The sequence below is a fragment of the Atractosteus spatula genome, chromosome 10, assembly GCF_055471065.1.
Source record: "Atractosteus spatula isolate fAtrSpa1 chromosome 10, fAtrSpa1.hap1, whole genome shotgun sequence".
Classification (NCBI taxonomy): domain Eukaryota; kingdom Metazoa; phylum Chordata; class Actinopteri; order Semionotiformes; family Lepisosteidae; genus Atractosteus; species Atractosteus spatula.
Window position 1 is genome coordinate 8,990,321 of NC_142715.1, and position 16,687 is coordinate 9,007,007.

General features: G+C 39.4%; 2 non-coding genes across 2 annotated transcripts; one reads left to right on the top strand and one right to left on the bottom strand.

The window, feature by feature from the left end:
* Nucleotides 1-7,541: 7,541 nt before the first annotated feature.
* trnaa-ugc (transfer RNA alanine (anticodon UGC)) lies at nt 7,542-7,613 on the bottom strand. The gene has a single exon. It is a non-coding gene; the product is annotated as a tRNA-Ala (tRNA).
* An 8,642-nt stretch (nt 7,614-16,255) lies between these two features.
* On the top strand, nt 16,256-16,329 carry trnat-agu (transfer RNA threonine (anticodon AGU)). The gene has a single exon. It is a non-coding gene; the product is annotated as a tRNA-Thr (tRNA).
* Nucleotides 16,330-16,687: the final 358 nt, after the last annotated feature.

Below are 16,687 nucleotides of genomic sequence, written 5' to 3' on the forward strand. Positions count from 1 at the left end.
TTTGGTTAACATGCTTTCCTCTTAAACAGGAGATGCTGAGTTCAAATCCCAGCAGTGCTTGTCTTACAAAATGAATCACTATGGATGATTACGTACAGCTTGATTTTGTTTAACGCAAGTTTTCATTTTCTTTCTGGAACAACTTGCTTTTCATGAAATTCATACAGCTTGTGAAAGATGAAATACAAATCTTGCCTTGTATAGCGCAGGCTGGTAAGAAAGAAGCATTATTTTCTTTTTTTTAAGCTTGCAAATGGAGAAAAGGGACACACGTGAGTCTCTGTTAATTGAAAGGTTAGTGGTTTGAGCCCACCCAGAAATGCACTTCTCATTATTGCAATGTAAACCTCATCTCTACTTATTCGGATTTCTTAGCAAAACCTTAACCCACTTGATATTTGCAGGAAATGTGAATGTTTTTGTTAAACAATTAAGTATGTAAGTCAATATCACTGGGAATGGCCAATAATGACCAACATTCAAGGACGTGATACGAACGTCTGGCAGAAGAATTCATCTATGCTCTCGATGCATCCTTAGTTAGAATATTTAAAATTACGACACAGATTTGTTGAAGAACTTGACAAGCAAAAAAGACAGTTGGACAGCATGATTATGTTAGGACTGTACATTTGTATTTTAATACTTTTGTATATTTATCTTAATTTTAATATACATGTAACCATAAATGCTGTTCTATGTAAATACATTTTGTTGTATTTTATCATATTTTAGCTGAGGGCACAAGGGGGTCTATTATACCTTCCGAAACTTCCAAGACAACTATAACAGAGGCTCATATTTTAATATAATTTGCTTTAAAAGAAAACCAAAATTTGTACGATATCATCCCTCAATATCGACGTTCAAATGAAGGATTTAAAAAAGCAACAGCGATAGGAGAGTACATTTATTTTGGACCAATGTTTGCATCTGAACAATCCTTCCTCCTGGAAAGAAGAAAAAACAGGTATGTTTTGAGTCTCATGATGATGCTCTTCTGGATAAAAAAAAACAGTGCAAATTTGTTTACGGATGTATTTTGGATAAAATTATAACTGTCATCGAAGAGAAATTTGATCAGTTGAATGCAGTCGAAACTTTTGACATTTTATATGATGACAGGATGTACATTAAGGACTCAGTACCGATAACACTGCTGCTATTGATGGAGTAGAAATAAGTGTATTGGCAGTTTTATCTGAGGCAAGAAGTACTAGAACACCTCCTATAAAAATGTAAGGATTCAGAGCAAGAAATATTTTTCCACCTCACCCAATGGTATTGCATTAACGAGGGTGAAGCTGGCTTCTTATTCGCCAGCTTCTTCTTCTGCCTTAAATGCTGCTGCTGTGATGTTATGCCGCCTCTCGCCTGTAGATGGCTCTTTACAGTAATTTTTAAAAGTTCTAATCAGGATGGATTACTGTATTTATCCTCAGTAAATGGGAATATGTAAGTAGTGACTATCCAAATAGCATTTTTGTGTGAAACACATTTCAGAAAATTGTAAACCAATTTTCAAAACTCACAATAACACAAACACAATAAGTAAATAAGACAAAGGTAAAACATAAGTTCACAGGCACTTTCTGCATATTTACCACAACCTTGCCTTCTGATCATAAAAAGTCTTAAAATCTTGCATTTTACAAGAACTTTTTAATATAAATGGGACATTTAGAACATGGCATATGAGAATATATGGTTAACCGAGGATGAGCAACGGGTGATGGCACTTTCTGCTTCTTGCTATAATCCTACCCCCTGGTTATAAAAACATCTAAAAATTCTGACACTGAGGAGTGAGAGACAATGGAACAGACTATCAAAATCCTGAACTTTAGGAAATTTTACTGTGCCATTTTTTTAAATATGACCCTGTGAACATGGCATGTCCCTCCTTCCTCATTACCAAAACACCTCAATGTTCCGACACTATGTACATTGGTAATTACAACACTTCACTGTTGCATTTCTGAGTTGTGACATTCTGAACATGGCATGTTAAAGTATATAGAAAATCTAGATCAGAACAAGCTAAATGCAATTCATAGTGATTTATCATTTTCTTACTTTCTAAATGAAAAAAAAAATTTTTTTTCAGTGATTATGACACTTCGGTATGACATAAAATATGCTTCAATGACAGAATAAATAATCATGGAAAAAATACCCACAGTAGACATTCATAGTTGTGATTATAGGAATGTTAAATATCAGGTGAGTAGCTGCATCAGCATGCGTAGGTTGCAAAGGAACAAGTAAAGGGTTATTCCATGCTGAAAAGAGAAGAAAGGAAACACAACGTGTTGGCCGTGGAGCCTTCTTCAGGTGTTAGAAAGATAATTTTCTTTTTATCTTTGCTTACTGCAGTTTATCTTTGATGACAACATCAAAGACATTAAGGAATTCTTAAAGCTAACAGCTCCACATCAACTTCCTTCTATAACTAACCTCATCAGATCTCTCAGCTCCCAACTCTTCCAGTTTCTCACTTCAGAGAAGGATAAAAAACTCAATCATCCTCTACAGAGAAAAACCATCAACACCCCTACCACCTCCACCAATCCTAACCTTGTTGTTACTGTATCCTCTGACCTTTCCCTTTCACCCCTTTGCATCCTCAGCTAACATATTTTAATATTACAACACAATTACAATAGATTGTACAGTATTTACAGTTTAAAATTAAGGTAAATATGTCAAAATATCAAAATCCAACTGCACAGTGCTAACAAAACAATGCTTGTCAAGTTCTCAAACAAATCTGCATTGTATTTTTAAAATATTTCAGCAGAGGATTCAACGGGAGTATAAATGACGATTCGACGATCATTTTTCTTGGGTGAATATGGTTTTCTGGGGAGTTGCGATGTTGGGCATTATTGGACATTTTTGACACGTGTTGAACAGTCGCATTTCCTACAAATATTAAAATGGATATGGTTTAGCTGAGAAATCCAATCGACCTATGCGAAAACAATGTTTACATCGCAAAAGAAACCCGTCTTTGGGTGGATTTGAACCACCAACCTTTCGGATAACAGCCGAACACGCTAATCAATTGCACCACAGAGACTGACGGGTGGAGTCTTTTCTCGAATCAAAAAAAAATCTCTTACCGTTCTTTTTGCCAGCCGGTAATATTTCTTCCGCACTGATAACCAAGAACTGAATTTCATGTTTCGCAAGCTGTGTGAATTTCATCAAAAACAAGTTTTCCAGAAAAGAAATGAACACATGCATTTAACGAAATCAAGCCCTTTGTGAGTGCCCAAAATGGTATGTTCCGTACTACAAGATAAGAAGAAATACACGGCTGGGATTTGAACATAGGTTCTTTTGTTTAATTGAGAATCGCTTGAACCAACTAAGCTATGGTGACAGGATGATCATCACCCGTTACAGCTACTTGGACACACCGCTCTGAGACATCTGCGTTCAGAAAGCGCTGAACCTGCTCTCAGAGCAAATTGCCTCTTTTACATACAGTAGCAGCCCCGACACTGATAAACGAAGAGAACTGGCTTTTATCTGGCATTTTTCATGTCCAATGCGTTTGACATCTCCCAAGGGCGACAGAGTTCTTTTGCAACACTATTTCTTCTTCTTTTTTCTTTCTGTACGCTTTGATAAAAAACGAGAAATCGTGCAAGGGAAAAATGTCTTTTTTTCATAGAGAAAACGTGCACCAGGAAATGTTGTGTTGAGAAGAAGTGATTTAACATGATACGTGACCTAATTTATCGGAGCAAATGCTCACCCAGCAAGGGCTGGAGAAGTTGGAGAGTCTGGTGGATGTGATAATTATACGGTGTTGTGGAAGAAAACAGTCTTTCTTTGAATTCTCAATCAATCGGAATTTCAGTGCGAAACATAAACCCTTTGTATGATTTAAAGAGATGATATTTTAAAACATAAAAAATCAGAAAACACATGTTTCTCACTTTGAAATTTCAGACGGGGCGGTATATTACTAGTAGCGACGCTGAGCACACTATGGGGGAATTCAGGTTATGTGAAATACCAGCGGTTTAATAAATAACGCATCTGATTTCGGATCATAAGATTATAGGTTCGACTTCTACCTGGCTCGTGTAAATTTTATTCAAGCTCCTCAGTAATAGATGTCTATTATGTAATGAACCGCACCTGAAAGCAAACGTTGGGTCTGTTTCCATTGTTTTCCAGCATGAAATAGCAAATCGTTACAAAAAGCACCTGCTAATGTCCAATAGCGTTTTTTTTTTCAAATTACATTTTCAGGCTTCAGACACTTTTTAATAAAAGAAAAGTGTCCGAAACTCCCTAACTTTCAGGTTTGCTTGAACCTGTATTTAAAAAAAAAAGTTATCTGAAACTTCCGGGATAACATTCTCTGATGTAGCTGTCTCTGAAGTCAGACGTGATGTTTAGCAGATGTGAACTGTGCCTTCTCTCTTGTGTTCAAGGATATTCGCTGTGTGAGCTCCACACTGTGTGTCCTGTACTGCTCTACTTTGTTTAGATTATTTATGTGGTGTACAGATAGAACTCAACTGCATGGTGTGAATTCCGTGTTCAGGACCAGCAGAACCTGAAAAATTCACAGCTGACCTCAACGTGATTTGAACACGCAGCCTTCTGATCTGGAGTCAAACGCGCCACCGTTGCGCCACAGCTTATCAGCCCTTTTAAACTCCCCAAAGGAGACAAATCAGCTTCACAAAAAAAAATCTGTGAAGAGCGCCGCTCTTCCGAAGAGAGTCTCTTCATCCCAGACCACATTTTGCTCTTCCTGCGCAGCTCTTGTGCAGGTGTTGTTCTCAATTACAGATCCAGGAACACTGATTTTTTTTCCTATTTTTTTTTAAATTAAGTACCCCATGGTGCAACGGTAGCACGTCTGACTCTAAATCTCCAAGCTCATTTTCAAAGTATATCAGAGTCAACTGATACTGAACAGGTTCTGCTGCTACTGAACCCGCAGTCTTCACTTTTAAAGTTCAATTCCCCAAGCCTTCTGACCTTATATGTCCATCCCTTCTCGTCAAGACTCGTATTTTCACAGGGTACCCTTCAGAAATCGCAGTATAGAATGAAAAACTCCAGCAGATCTCGGCCGCTGTTGGTGATTTTCCTTTAAAAACAAATTAATCTCCGGAAATTTTACGGAGTGTATCACTTTCACTGAGACCGAGGAGTGTTAAGATGTACATGAGGCTTTGTGGCTCGGTTGTTAACCAAAAGGGTGGTGGTTTGAGCCCTCCCAGGGACGCTATGAGCCTTTTAATGTACACACCCATCTCCAGGGCCAGTCTTGTACCACAATCAAATACGGAGCCCGCAGGGGGTAGTAGGCTCGCAAATATAGCTCACTGTGTATATAATGAAAAAGCAGAGGTTAGTTTCTTATCTGCATGTCGCAGAGCCTTACGCAACTCGTACCATCAGCCGAGGTTTGATCCCCGCACGGGCTATTAGTTGAAAGGCCATTGTAAATGACGTGTAAGAGATTTATTCAGCTGGCTTTTATGTTTCACACTAAATTGAGATCTTGAAACCAAAATAGTTAGAAATATGGAACACAACCGTTGTTCCCCAAGAAGGAAAGCTGTTTTGTACTGACGTCACTCCTTTTTATGTAACCCAGATTGTGAAGACAACTATACCCTATCAAAGGAAAATGTTACACAAACGTTGGAAAGCACACTCTGAACCCATCTGTATATTTGATTCCCGCGATCCGTTCAAAGCTGCTTAGTGCTTCGCAAGCAAATCATTTCAGGGAAGAAACTCAGTTTAGTGAACTACTGTTGTATTTTCACTCATTGAATTTGATCTTTGCATTCTCAGCAATAATATTTCAAAATTATAGTTCGGATTTATTGGAAAACTTCACAAGCATTATTAGGTTAGGATTGTAAAATTGTATTTTAATATCTTGGTATATTTACCTTCATTTTAATATAGATATAATCATAAATGTTGTTAAGCATATTGTACTTTTGTCGTACTTTTTAAAACATTTTAGCTGAGGTCACGGCGACTATTATACCTTGTGATACATGCAAGACATCTGTAAACGAAGATGTAATTACAATAAAATTGGCAATTAACAGAAAACCACAATTTGTATAATATTATTCCTTGATATCAATGATCAATAGAAGGATTTGAAGAAACTATCAAAGAAACAGCAGCAATAGCAGATGATTTTGGTTTTGAACACATCTTTACACCTCAATAATCCATTTGTCCTTGAAAAAAGAAAAGAAAGGCATATTTTGAGTCCCATAATTATCCTCTTCTCGATCCAAAAGAAACGTTGATTGCTTCTGTACTTTTTTGGATTTTCTTACGAAGATCTCATGAAGTATTGCCAGGATCTATATTAAGCGTTCGGTAGCGATAACACTGCTGATATTGATTGATTAAAAATCTATGATGTATTGACAGCTTTATCTGAAGCGAGAAATCCTCGAACGCCGCTTATGAAGTGTTGGGATTCATACCAAGAAATACCTTTTGTTTTCCCACCAAAAATGCTACTATTACATTACACATTATGCAAACATTACCAGTTTTAGTAGCTTCTGGGCGCGATTTTCCAAAACTGAAACTAATTACAAATTATTTAAGATGAACCATCTCCAAAAATTGTAAATCAGGATTAATATAATATCAACAGAAATTACTACAGAAGAAAAAATTTAACTGAAATATGAATAAGACCATGCAAGCCTAAAAAGCAGAACAATTCAATTCATGTAACTTTTTTGACAAATGGGCTCACACACCAGAAAACACTAACGTTTCAATTCATTAGAGAATGTGAATAACAGTTTAACCCCAAATGTTTGTAATTGTGATTCTGTTAAAATTCAATAAATCATCTATCAATAGTAATAAATTATTAAGAAAGTAAGAAATTGTGTTATTTCAAAAACTGTAAGACATGAAGACATTTACAGATTATATCCTTTGCTTTGTCTTTTAACGTAAGCATTCAGGATCCAAGGCCATGTTCGGACGGTTGTGTTTCTCTTGTAATCATCAAATGTCATGTTTTTGTCCATTAGTTCTTTCTCGAGTTGTTCCATGGATATTTTATACCATCAATACTTTTCATGCTCTTTTGCATTTTCCTTCACATACGGAAAAAAACTCAAGGCGTTCTTGTCACTGTGCTACACAGTACAGTACACACAATGAGGAATTCGCACAGCTTTCAGCTCAGTGCGGAGTCCAGAGGGAGGACTCGCTCGGTGAATGATCTCTCAGGAAATCCCGGGTGAGATTCAACATCCCGGGTGAGGTTTTTCTGCAACAGCCACGACAAGTGTGAAGACGTTCTCTGGATTTCCTGAATATGACATTAAATTAGTTCAAATCCTTTGGTAGTTAACAGAACTAAATGCTTTGGAGGTACATTTAAAACTGCAGAGAACACTGTAGCACTTCGAGTTTAATTGTGTAAACCTGGCTCTCTATGAACACGAGCAAAGAGTTCTCACTCAACAGAAAACTGTGATGTGAGCACAGTAACATAAAACACTTGGAAATGCCAGGGATTGAACCCAGGACCTCATACATGCAAAGCATGCACTCTACCACTGAGCTACATCCCCAACATAGAAGGTTGTGGAAGTGACTTAGAGATGTGCAGGTGCTCACAGACCACAATCCATCTTTTGCATCTTTTAAGTGCTCTTGATTAAACTATGCATAGAAAAACAGCAGTACTGATGATTTTCATGGACTGATGCACACTTGTTCTGTACAATTCCAGTGATAAAACCTTGTCTGTAAATATTGTAGAACATAAAAGGGCGAAACAACGCTCCAACCACAGGAATGGTAACAGAAAGGATCATTTTCTTATTTAATACGTCCTTTTGAGATGCCTTATCAACGCACACAGACTTTAGAGCTGAACAAATATTTTGTACACAAGACGGCAGTGCGATATTAGAATTCCTGTCTTCTTGATCGATGCAGACTCCTTCTCAGAGGTCCTTGCTCGCCAAATAACTTTACAGCTAAGGAAGAGTAGCTTGGAAAATACCCAACTCAACAAGCGAGCGCGTTGGTTGCTCTTGCTCTTAATGCAAGGAGCTGTTTTTTTTTTCGCATTAATCATTATTAACCAGAAACAGCTGCACAACTGGTCGCATTTGTGATTATGTCACTTCTCTGCTTCAACAAGGTCAATAAAAGACTCTGGAAGTAGTAGAGAAAAACTGAATTAAAATCATATTAGCAATTCTGAGCGATATCTGCATACAGGCAATCCAATAAGAACGTTGAAATCTTTGAATATAATCTCTTTATATGTTGCGCTGCTTTTTACTTTGAGTAAAACTATTGGATTGAAGGAATGCTAACCGCTGGGTTAAAATGTATTGTTGTTATTTGGAGAAATCACTGAACTTGTGATTTTATATGTTTTAAAAGACGGTCATGCGCACAGAAAAAACACAGTGCTGATTATTTTTCTGGAGATGGAGCACTGATGACCTATCCGAGCCAATTGATAAAGACCACCCAGTGGATACTCTAGCAGAACGTGCAAGAACGTTCACCATTGTAACCAAGGCAACCACAGGAACAACATCAAGAAGCACAATCAATTCCCCATTTAAGTCTTTCGTGTAAGGTATGCTATGTGAAAGCATGAAGTAAATCCCCTGATCTCTTTTGAACATGGACAAGGTATTTCTGATGGAGTGCTATGAGCAAAGATTTAATAAGCTACTCCTGCCGATGATTCAGCTTAAAGAAGTAAAAGCTTCACAAACAAAAGCAGCTCGCTGCCACAGCCAATATTAAATGTACTTGGTGGCACATTACCATTTTCACTGGCTCAAAAGTGATCTCGGCAGACGTTGTTCCCTATGTAAAGCTGAAAGCGCCAAAGAGCATTTCCATTGAGAAAAAAAATCTGCCTTGATGTTAAACATAGAGAGCCTGCCTTTTAGACGTTCTCCCTCTAAACACCTTGTGCAGCCTCCCAACAGACTAACAAAAAGCGCCTTTTCACCAACTCAATTTATAATACGCCCCTCAAAACTCACAACCGAATAACAATCCATCCGTATATTTGATTTCCAAGATCCATTCAAGGCAACTTGGCTCTTCGCAAGCAAATAATTTCAGGGAAGAAACTCAGTTTAGTCAACTACTGGTGCATTCAGCACAGCACTTGCGCTTGCTTGTCAGGGTGGCCGAGTGGTCTAAGGCGCCATACTCAAGAACGTGAGTCTTTCCAGCTGGCTTGGGTGTTCTTGTCTCCAAATGGAGGCAAGGGTTCAAGTCCCACTCCTGACAGCTTTTGTTTTTACCTCTCTTGAATTGTTCCAGTGCTAGCTGACAGTGAATGACTGAAATATAAAAGCAGCAGAAGAAAGCAAGCAACTCAGTGCAATTTGTGAGTATTCTGCACTGTTAAAATGCACAAGTTTTCATACTTTTTGGAATTCATAGCTCAAGAAGTGACTCCTGTTTCATTTTCTATTCACCAACTCGATTTGCATTCCGCCCCTCACACCTCACAACAGAATAACAAACGGCTTCATGTGCCACAGCATTCCCCTGTAGATTCGGTTTGCACTATGAATTAGGCGACCCCGAATGAAATATTTTAGTGTTGGCTCAAAGGTGAGGAATCTCATGAACCCTCAAAAAGGAATGCTTGCAGAAAATGCCAGTAATTCAAAGCGTGTAGGCAGCATGAACAGATCAATTTTGCAATTTATTTTATCGCGGCCGGTGCTTTCCGAGTCGATGGCTCTGCATTAGAAATGAGAAGTGCTGAACTCTAAACACGTTCCTGCTGCTACTCCTTCGTCCTCGAAAAAAGAAAAGACACGCATGTTTTGAGTCTCAAAATGATCTTCTGGATCCACAAGAAACATGTAAATTTGATTGATTCCGCAGTATTTTGGATGTACTGTACTTATAACTTCCATCGAAGAGAGATTTCATCAGTTGCATGAAATTGAAACTTTCGACTTTTTGTCTGGTATTGAAAATATGTAAAAAAAAAAACATAAACAATTTTCTAACGAACAACTCATGAATTATTGCCAGGATCTATATTTAGCGTTCGGTAGTGATAACACTGCTGATATTGATTGAGTAGAAATCTATGATGTATTGACAGCTTTATCTGAAGCGAGGAGTCCTAGAACGCCATCTATGAAGTTTTAGGATTCATACCAAGAAATGCCTTTTGTTTCCCACCCCAACTGCTGCTTTTGCATTACACATTATGTGAACATAACCAGTTTTAGTAGCTTTGGGGCACGATTTTCCAAAAACTGAAACTTATTACAAAATTCTTTAAGATGAACCATGTCCAAAAATTGTAAATCAGGACTAATTTTAATATCAAATGAAATTACTACAGAAGAAAAGGTTTAACTGAAATATGAATAAGACTATGTAAGCCTAAAAAGTAGAACAATTCAATTTATATAACTTATTTTTTAATTTTTTGAGAAATGGGCTCACACACCAGAAGACACTAACATTTCTCTTTGTTAGAGTATGTGAATAACAGTTTAACCCAAAATGTTTGTAATTGTGATTCTGTTAAAATTCAATAAATCGTCTATCAACAATAAGAAATTATTAAGAAAGTAAGAAATTGTTTTATTTCATAAACTATAAGACAATGAAGAGAGTTTACTTCGCTTTTGTTCTTTTGACTTAAGCGTTCAGGATCCGAACCCATCTGCAGACGGTTGTGTTTCTTGAATCTCTTGTAATCATCAAAAGTCGTTGTTTTGTGCTTTAGTTTTTTCTCGAGTTGTACCATGGATATTTTATATGATCAATACTTCATATGCTCTTTTGCATTTTCCTTCACATACAGAAAAAGTTCAAGGTGTTCATATCACTGTGCTGCACATTTACGCTGGACCACCTGTAAGAGTACAGGACACGCAGTGAGGAATTCGTGCAGCTTTCAGCTCAGTGCGGAGTCCAGAGGGAGGACTCGCTCGCTGAATGATCTCTCAGGAAATCCCGGGTGAGATTCAAAAGGTAAACCTGGCTCTCTATGAACACGAGCAAAGAGTTCTCACTCAACAGAAGATTGCGATGTGAGTACAGTAATATAAAACACCTGAAGATCCCAGGGATTGAACCCCAGACCTGTGGCGCAGTAAGTGACTTGTTGCGCTGACATAAGAGATACTCACATAAAGTGCTTTTACTGACCATATTACAAATCACAGGAAGTAAGGTCTAAAAACATTGGGCAGTAGTGGGATTTAAACCCACGCCCCTGAGAGAGTGGAGCCTAAAATCTAGCATAGTAGACCATTCAGCCACACTACCTCTGGCCCCTTCTCCTTTCCTCTCGTTGGTGAGTATAGGTGCCTTCATGCAATTGAGCCAGGTTTGAATCCCAGCCAATGCATCTCCAAATCGTTTCAAATGAATCTGTGATCTTGTAGCACATCCTCTGAAACCAGCAATCGAAATTGGAAACGTCTTCTTCAACACTGAAAAGCTCAATTAGGACGAAGCAGTTGTACACAGGACAGCAGTACCGTATGTGTTCTTGATTGATTCAGACTCGTTCTCAGTGGTTCTTGCTCACCAAATAACTTAAAAGCTGAGGAAGAACGCTACGAAAAATACTAATCAAAATACAAAATAATAATCATTATTAACCAGAAACAGCAGAAAAACTGGTCACATTTGTGATTATATTGCTTCTCTGCTTCAGCAAGGTCAACAAAGGACTCTCTGAAAGTAGTAAAGCACTAAAGAACTGCAAAACTGAATTCAAAATCATATTAGGAATTCTGAGTGATGCCTGCTGACATGCAATCCAATATGGATGTTGTCTTTAAATAAGAATTCTCTATGTTTCCCTGCCTTTTCCCTGGAGTGAAACTATTGGATTGAAGGAATTCTTATCACATGTTTACAAGGTGCCGTTGATATTTGGATAAATCTATGAACTCGTGATTTTTATATACTTTAAATATCGGCCATACGCACAGAATAAAATGACAGTACTAATGATTTTTCCTGAGACGAAGCACAGCTTATCTTTCCAAGACAGCTGATAAAGGCAAGCCAGTGGATACTCTAGCAGAACATGGAAAAACGTTCAGCTTTGTAACCAACAAATTCCCCATTTAGATCTGACATGTGAGGTGTGCTTTGTGATTGCTTGAAGTGAAACCCACAATCACTTTTGAACTTAGACAAGTTATTTCTGATGGAGCGCTATGCGGAAAGACTTAATCAGCTCTACCCCTGAGGATGACTCGACTTGAAAATGCAGAACATTAACGTTTCACAGATAAAAGGAGCACAACCGACATTAAAATTGAGGGCGCACTGTGATTTGCACTGACTCAAAAGTGATCTTGGTAGACAAACTTCCCTGCTGAAGGTGGAAACAAGAATTTGTGTTGAGAAGAAGAAACACTTTTTTCTCCCTGCTTTGATGTTAAGCTGATAAAGTAGCTTTTAACACATTGCTCCACTTGGTGGTTGTAACACAGAAACTCCTAGCAGCAGTGGAATTCAAACCCACACCTCCAACGAGACTGGAGCCTTAATCCAGCACCTTAGACCACTCAGCCACACTACCCACTATGCCCTGTCTCTTTGTCTCATTACTTTCCCGGAGGAAGCCGGGTGGCTTTTGCTCTTGTCCGACAGTGGCGTTATGACTATGGAACCGACTGCACCTGCTTTTTCTGAGATGCTTCCCCTCTCATGGTGAGATCTCGACTTCTTTAACACCTCTGGATACAGTTCTTCTGTGGATCGGTTATGTGGGAGACGGCACTTCGATACTAAGATCGAAAGTGATCTGAAACTACCCAGCTTTCAATCTCTGAGGTAGTTGTCACTAAACTCGGACGTGATGTGCCGTGTGCCATTACTTTTGTTGCGTTCAAGAGTATTCGTTGCGTGAGCTCCTCACTGCGTGTCCTGTACTGTACTGTGATTTCATTTAGAGTACAGCGACTAGAACGCCTTGAATGTCTATCAGTATGTATATATAAAAACGCTAAAGAACATGTAAAGTGATTAACATTTCCTTGATATCGATTTTCTGATTATGTCTTGGCTTCATTTAATGAATTTCCTTAGTGACAGATAATTTCTTTCCGGTATTTTTTTCTGGTGCTGTTATTGATCGCATACGAAACATTATTCTCATAAAGAACATGTCACCTACAAAGTCACTATGAAACTGGTATCAGGAAAAGTTTCTTAATATTTCTGTTGATTAGCATGCAAGTGAATTTGATCATTAACTATGGAATTTCCCACTAGCGTGGAGCTCAAACTCACAATCTTGAGATTCAGAGTTTGATGAAACACGGATCATGGAACGCAGATGTCTCAGAGCAGTTGAGACGTGCCCAAGTGGCTGTCAAAGGACAGCACTTTGCCGGCGCCGTGGCTTAGTTGGCTAAAGTGCCTGTCTAGTAAACAAGAGATCCTGGGTCCGATTTCCAGCGGTGCCTTTCTTCCTGTCTTACTGTACAGAATTTATCCTTACGGGCAAATCCCATGCCTTTTAATTCAGGTGAATGCAAGTGTTCGTTTCCTTTCTGGAACAACTTGTTTTGAAAGAAATCTATACAGCTTGCGAAAGATGAAACACAAATCTTGCTTATCAGTGAAGAAGAGGTACTCCCAGTAGGCCAGCTAATACCAGCAGTGTTTTTTTTTTCACCCTAACCCAGAGAATGGAGAAAAGCGAGGCGCCTGTGGCTCTGCAGTGTAATCAGTTCGCGAGTTCGGCGGTTAGCTGAAAGAGTGGTAAATGGAGCTCGCCCCAGCCTGTCCTTATTCTTTTAAAGAGGATAAAAAATTAACTTCGCCGCCATTACTACCAGCTTTAAAAGACTGCCATGGGCACGGAAAAAAACACACTACAGATGACTTTTCTGTAACCGAAGCAGAGATTCCTTTGCGAACCAACTGATAAAGCTCAGCCAGTGAATACTGTTAACAGAATGTGAAAGCACGATCAACTTTGTAACTGCAACCACAGGAAAAACAGCAAGAAGCAGGCTCCATTCCCCATTTAAATCTGTCGTGCGAGGCATGCTTTTTGAACGCATGAAGTAAATCCCACGATCGCTTTTGAACTTGGACAAAGTACTTCCAAAGGAGCGCTATGCGCAAAGATTTAACAAGCTCAACCCCCGCACACACGATTAGGTGTGAAGAAGCAAAACATTCAAGTTTCACAGACAGAAGCAGCACGCCAGCACGCCAGCACACCCAACATTAAAACGGAGGGCACACTAAAAGTGATCTGGGCAGACGTCGTTCCCTGCATAACGCAAAAAGTGGCAAAGCGCTTTTGGGTTGAGAGGACGCAAGAAGGTTTTTGTTTTGTGCCTTGATGTCAAGCTGAGAAAGCATCTTTAAGCACTTTGTTTAGTTTCTCGAGAGACTGCGAAAAAGCAGTTCACTCTCTTTCGTCTGAAGTCAGCTGAAAGGGGGTCTCGACAGAAGCACCTGGCAGCAGCGAGATGCGAACCCACGCCCCCGAAGAAAGTGGAGCCTTAACCCAGCGCCTTAGACCGCTCGGCCACGCTACCCGCTGTGCGCTGTCTCTTTGTCTCATTACTTGCTCGGAGGAAGCCGGGTGGGTTTTGCTCTTGTCGCCTGACTTAGTGGCGTTATGACCGTGGAACCGACTGCACCTGCTTTTTCTGAGATGCTTCCCCTCTCATGGCGAGATCTCGACTTCTTTAACACCTCTGGATAAAGATCTTCTGTGGAGCAGGTTTCAGACCTCTGCGTACAGCACCCTTGATGTCATTTTATTTTTACAGCAGCCGCATCCGGAAAGTTGTGTCTTTACGTTTTATTTGAACAACAAAACTACATACAATACAAACAAGAGCACATATAACGTATCACGAAAATCATCAGGGGCACATGCTATAATACAATTACACTTTATGAAAAACGATTACACAAGGTAAATAAAGATAAGGTCCGCACAGCTTGTTCTTGTATTTCGAAAGAGTCCGTAAATACCCCTTTACGTCTATTTTGAACTGTTCAAACGTAGGACTCTTCCCAGACCATTTCACTTTATACCACATTCCTAAACGAGGATGAATCTCCTGTTTTAGAACTATTTTGGCCGTGGCTTATACAACACACCCACAGTATTCTAATGGTGGACTGCAGATCTGTGCTATAGTTCAGTCGAATTCGAAGGATCCAGCAATCGTACTGGATTTGACTGGGATTCTGAAATGTCTCTTGCAAAAGTATTTGGGTTTGCTTGAACCTTTGATAAAAAAAGTGATCTGATCTGAAACTACCCAGCTTACAATCTCTGAGGTAGTTGTCACTAAACTCGGACGTGATGTGGCACACATGTGCCGTGTGCCTTTACTTTTGTAAAAAAACTGGTATCGGGAAAAGTTTCTTAATATTTCTTTTGATTAGCATGCAAGAAAATGTGATCATTACCGATGGAATTTCCCGCCAGCGTGGAGCTTGAATTCACAACCTTGAGATTCAGTGTTCAAGAGTCACAGAAGAGGTCGGCCTGGTCTTCAGTTTGCCAACGAAAAGCTCCGGCAGTGCTCCTCTGTAAAGCAGATTGTTCGGATCGGTTATGTGGGACAGCACTTCGATACTAAGATCGTTTGCAGCACACGCACGGTTTCCCCCCTTCACGCAAAAAACATAGACGAAGGAAGCTCTCTTGTCTTGGGCTGCTGACTCCCGGATTTAAAGCGCTCTGGGTGCCAGCTAAGTCTCTAACAAGCACACTATAAAGACAGGAATTACACTTTGCTCACGTCACGCATGGAGTGGCGAGGCTACTTGTTCCAATATTATCTAGTCACACCTCATATGGTGCCGATTCCTGGTTTTCATTTAAGAAAGAGCACTGCAAACACCGTAAACAGTGCAAAACGTGTGATGAAAGAAGCCTTTTCCCCCCTTTGTCTAAAGCAGAACACAGCGGAGTCATGCCGAGGATTGTGAGATCAAAATTTCAGTGGAGCACTGTCGTCTACGTCTTTAGCTACATGAGTTGGACATCCTCTTGTACACGGAAAGCAGATTGAGATCCTCTGACATGAAAAGTGCCAGATAAAAGCCATTTCTCATCCTTTCTCTTAGTGGTGGAGCTATCGCATGTAAATGAGGCAACTTGCAAGGCGAGCAGGCTCGGTGCACACCGAACGCAGATGTCTCAGAGCAGTTGAGACGTGTCCAAGTGGCTGTCAAAGGACAGCACTTTGCCGGCGCCGTGGCTTAGTTGGCTAAAGCGCCTGTCTAGTAAACAGGAGATCCTGGGTCCGATTCCCAGCGGTGCCTTTCTTCCAGTCTTACTGTACAGAATTTATCATTACGGGCAAATCCCTCGCCTTTTAATTCAGGTGAATGCAAGTGTTCGTTTCCTTTCTGGAACAACTTGTTTTGAAAGAAATCTATACAGCTTGCGAAAGATGAAACACAAATCTTGCTTATCAGTGAAGTGAATTGTACGAGAAACAGGAGGAATATTTTCTCTCCTATGGAGCATGAGCTGAATCAGGAATGAGACATTTCGTGTGTTTGTGCATATGTCAACGCATGACCTACATCGTAAAACTAAAACTAAATTAAAAACTAACATTAAGTTTTCAGAGACATTCATTTATATACAAACAAGAGATAGACAAAGCAATAATTC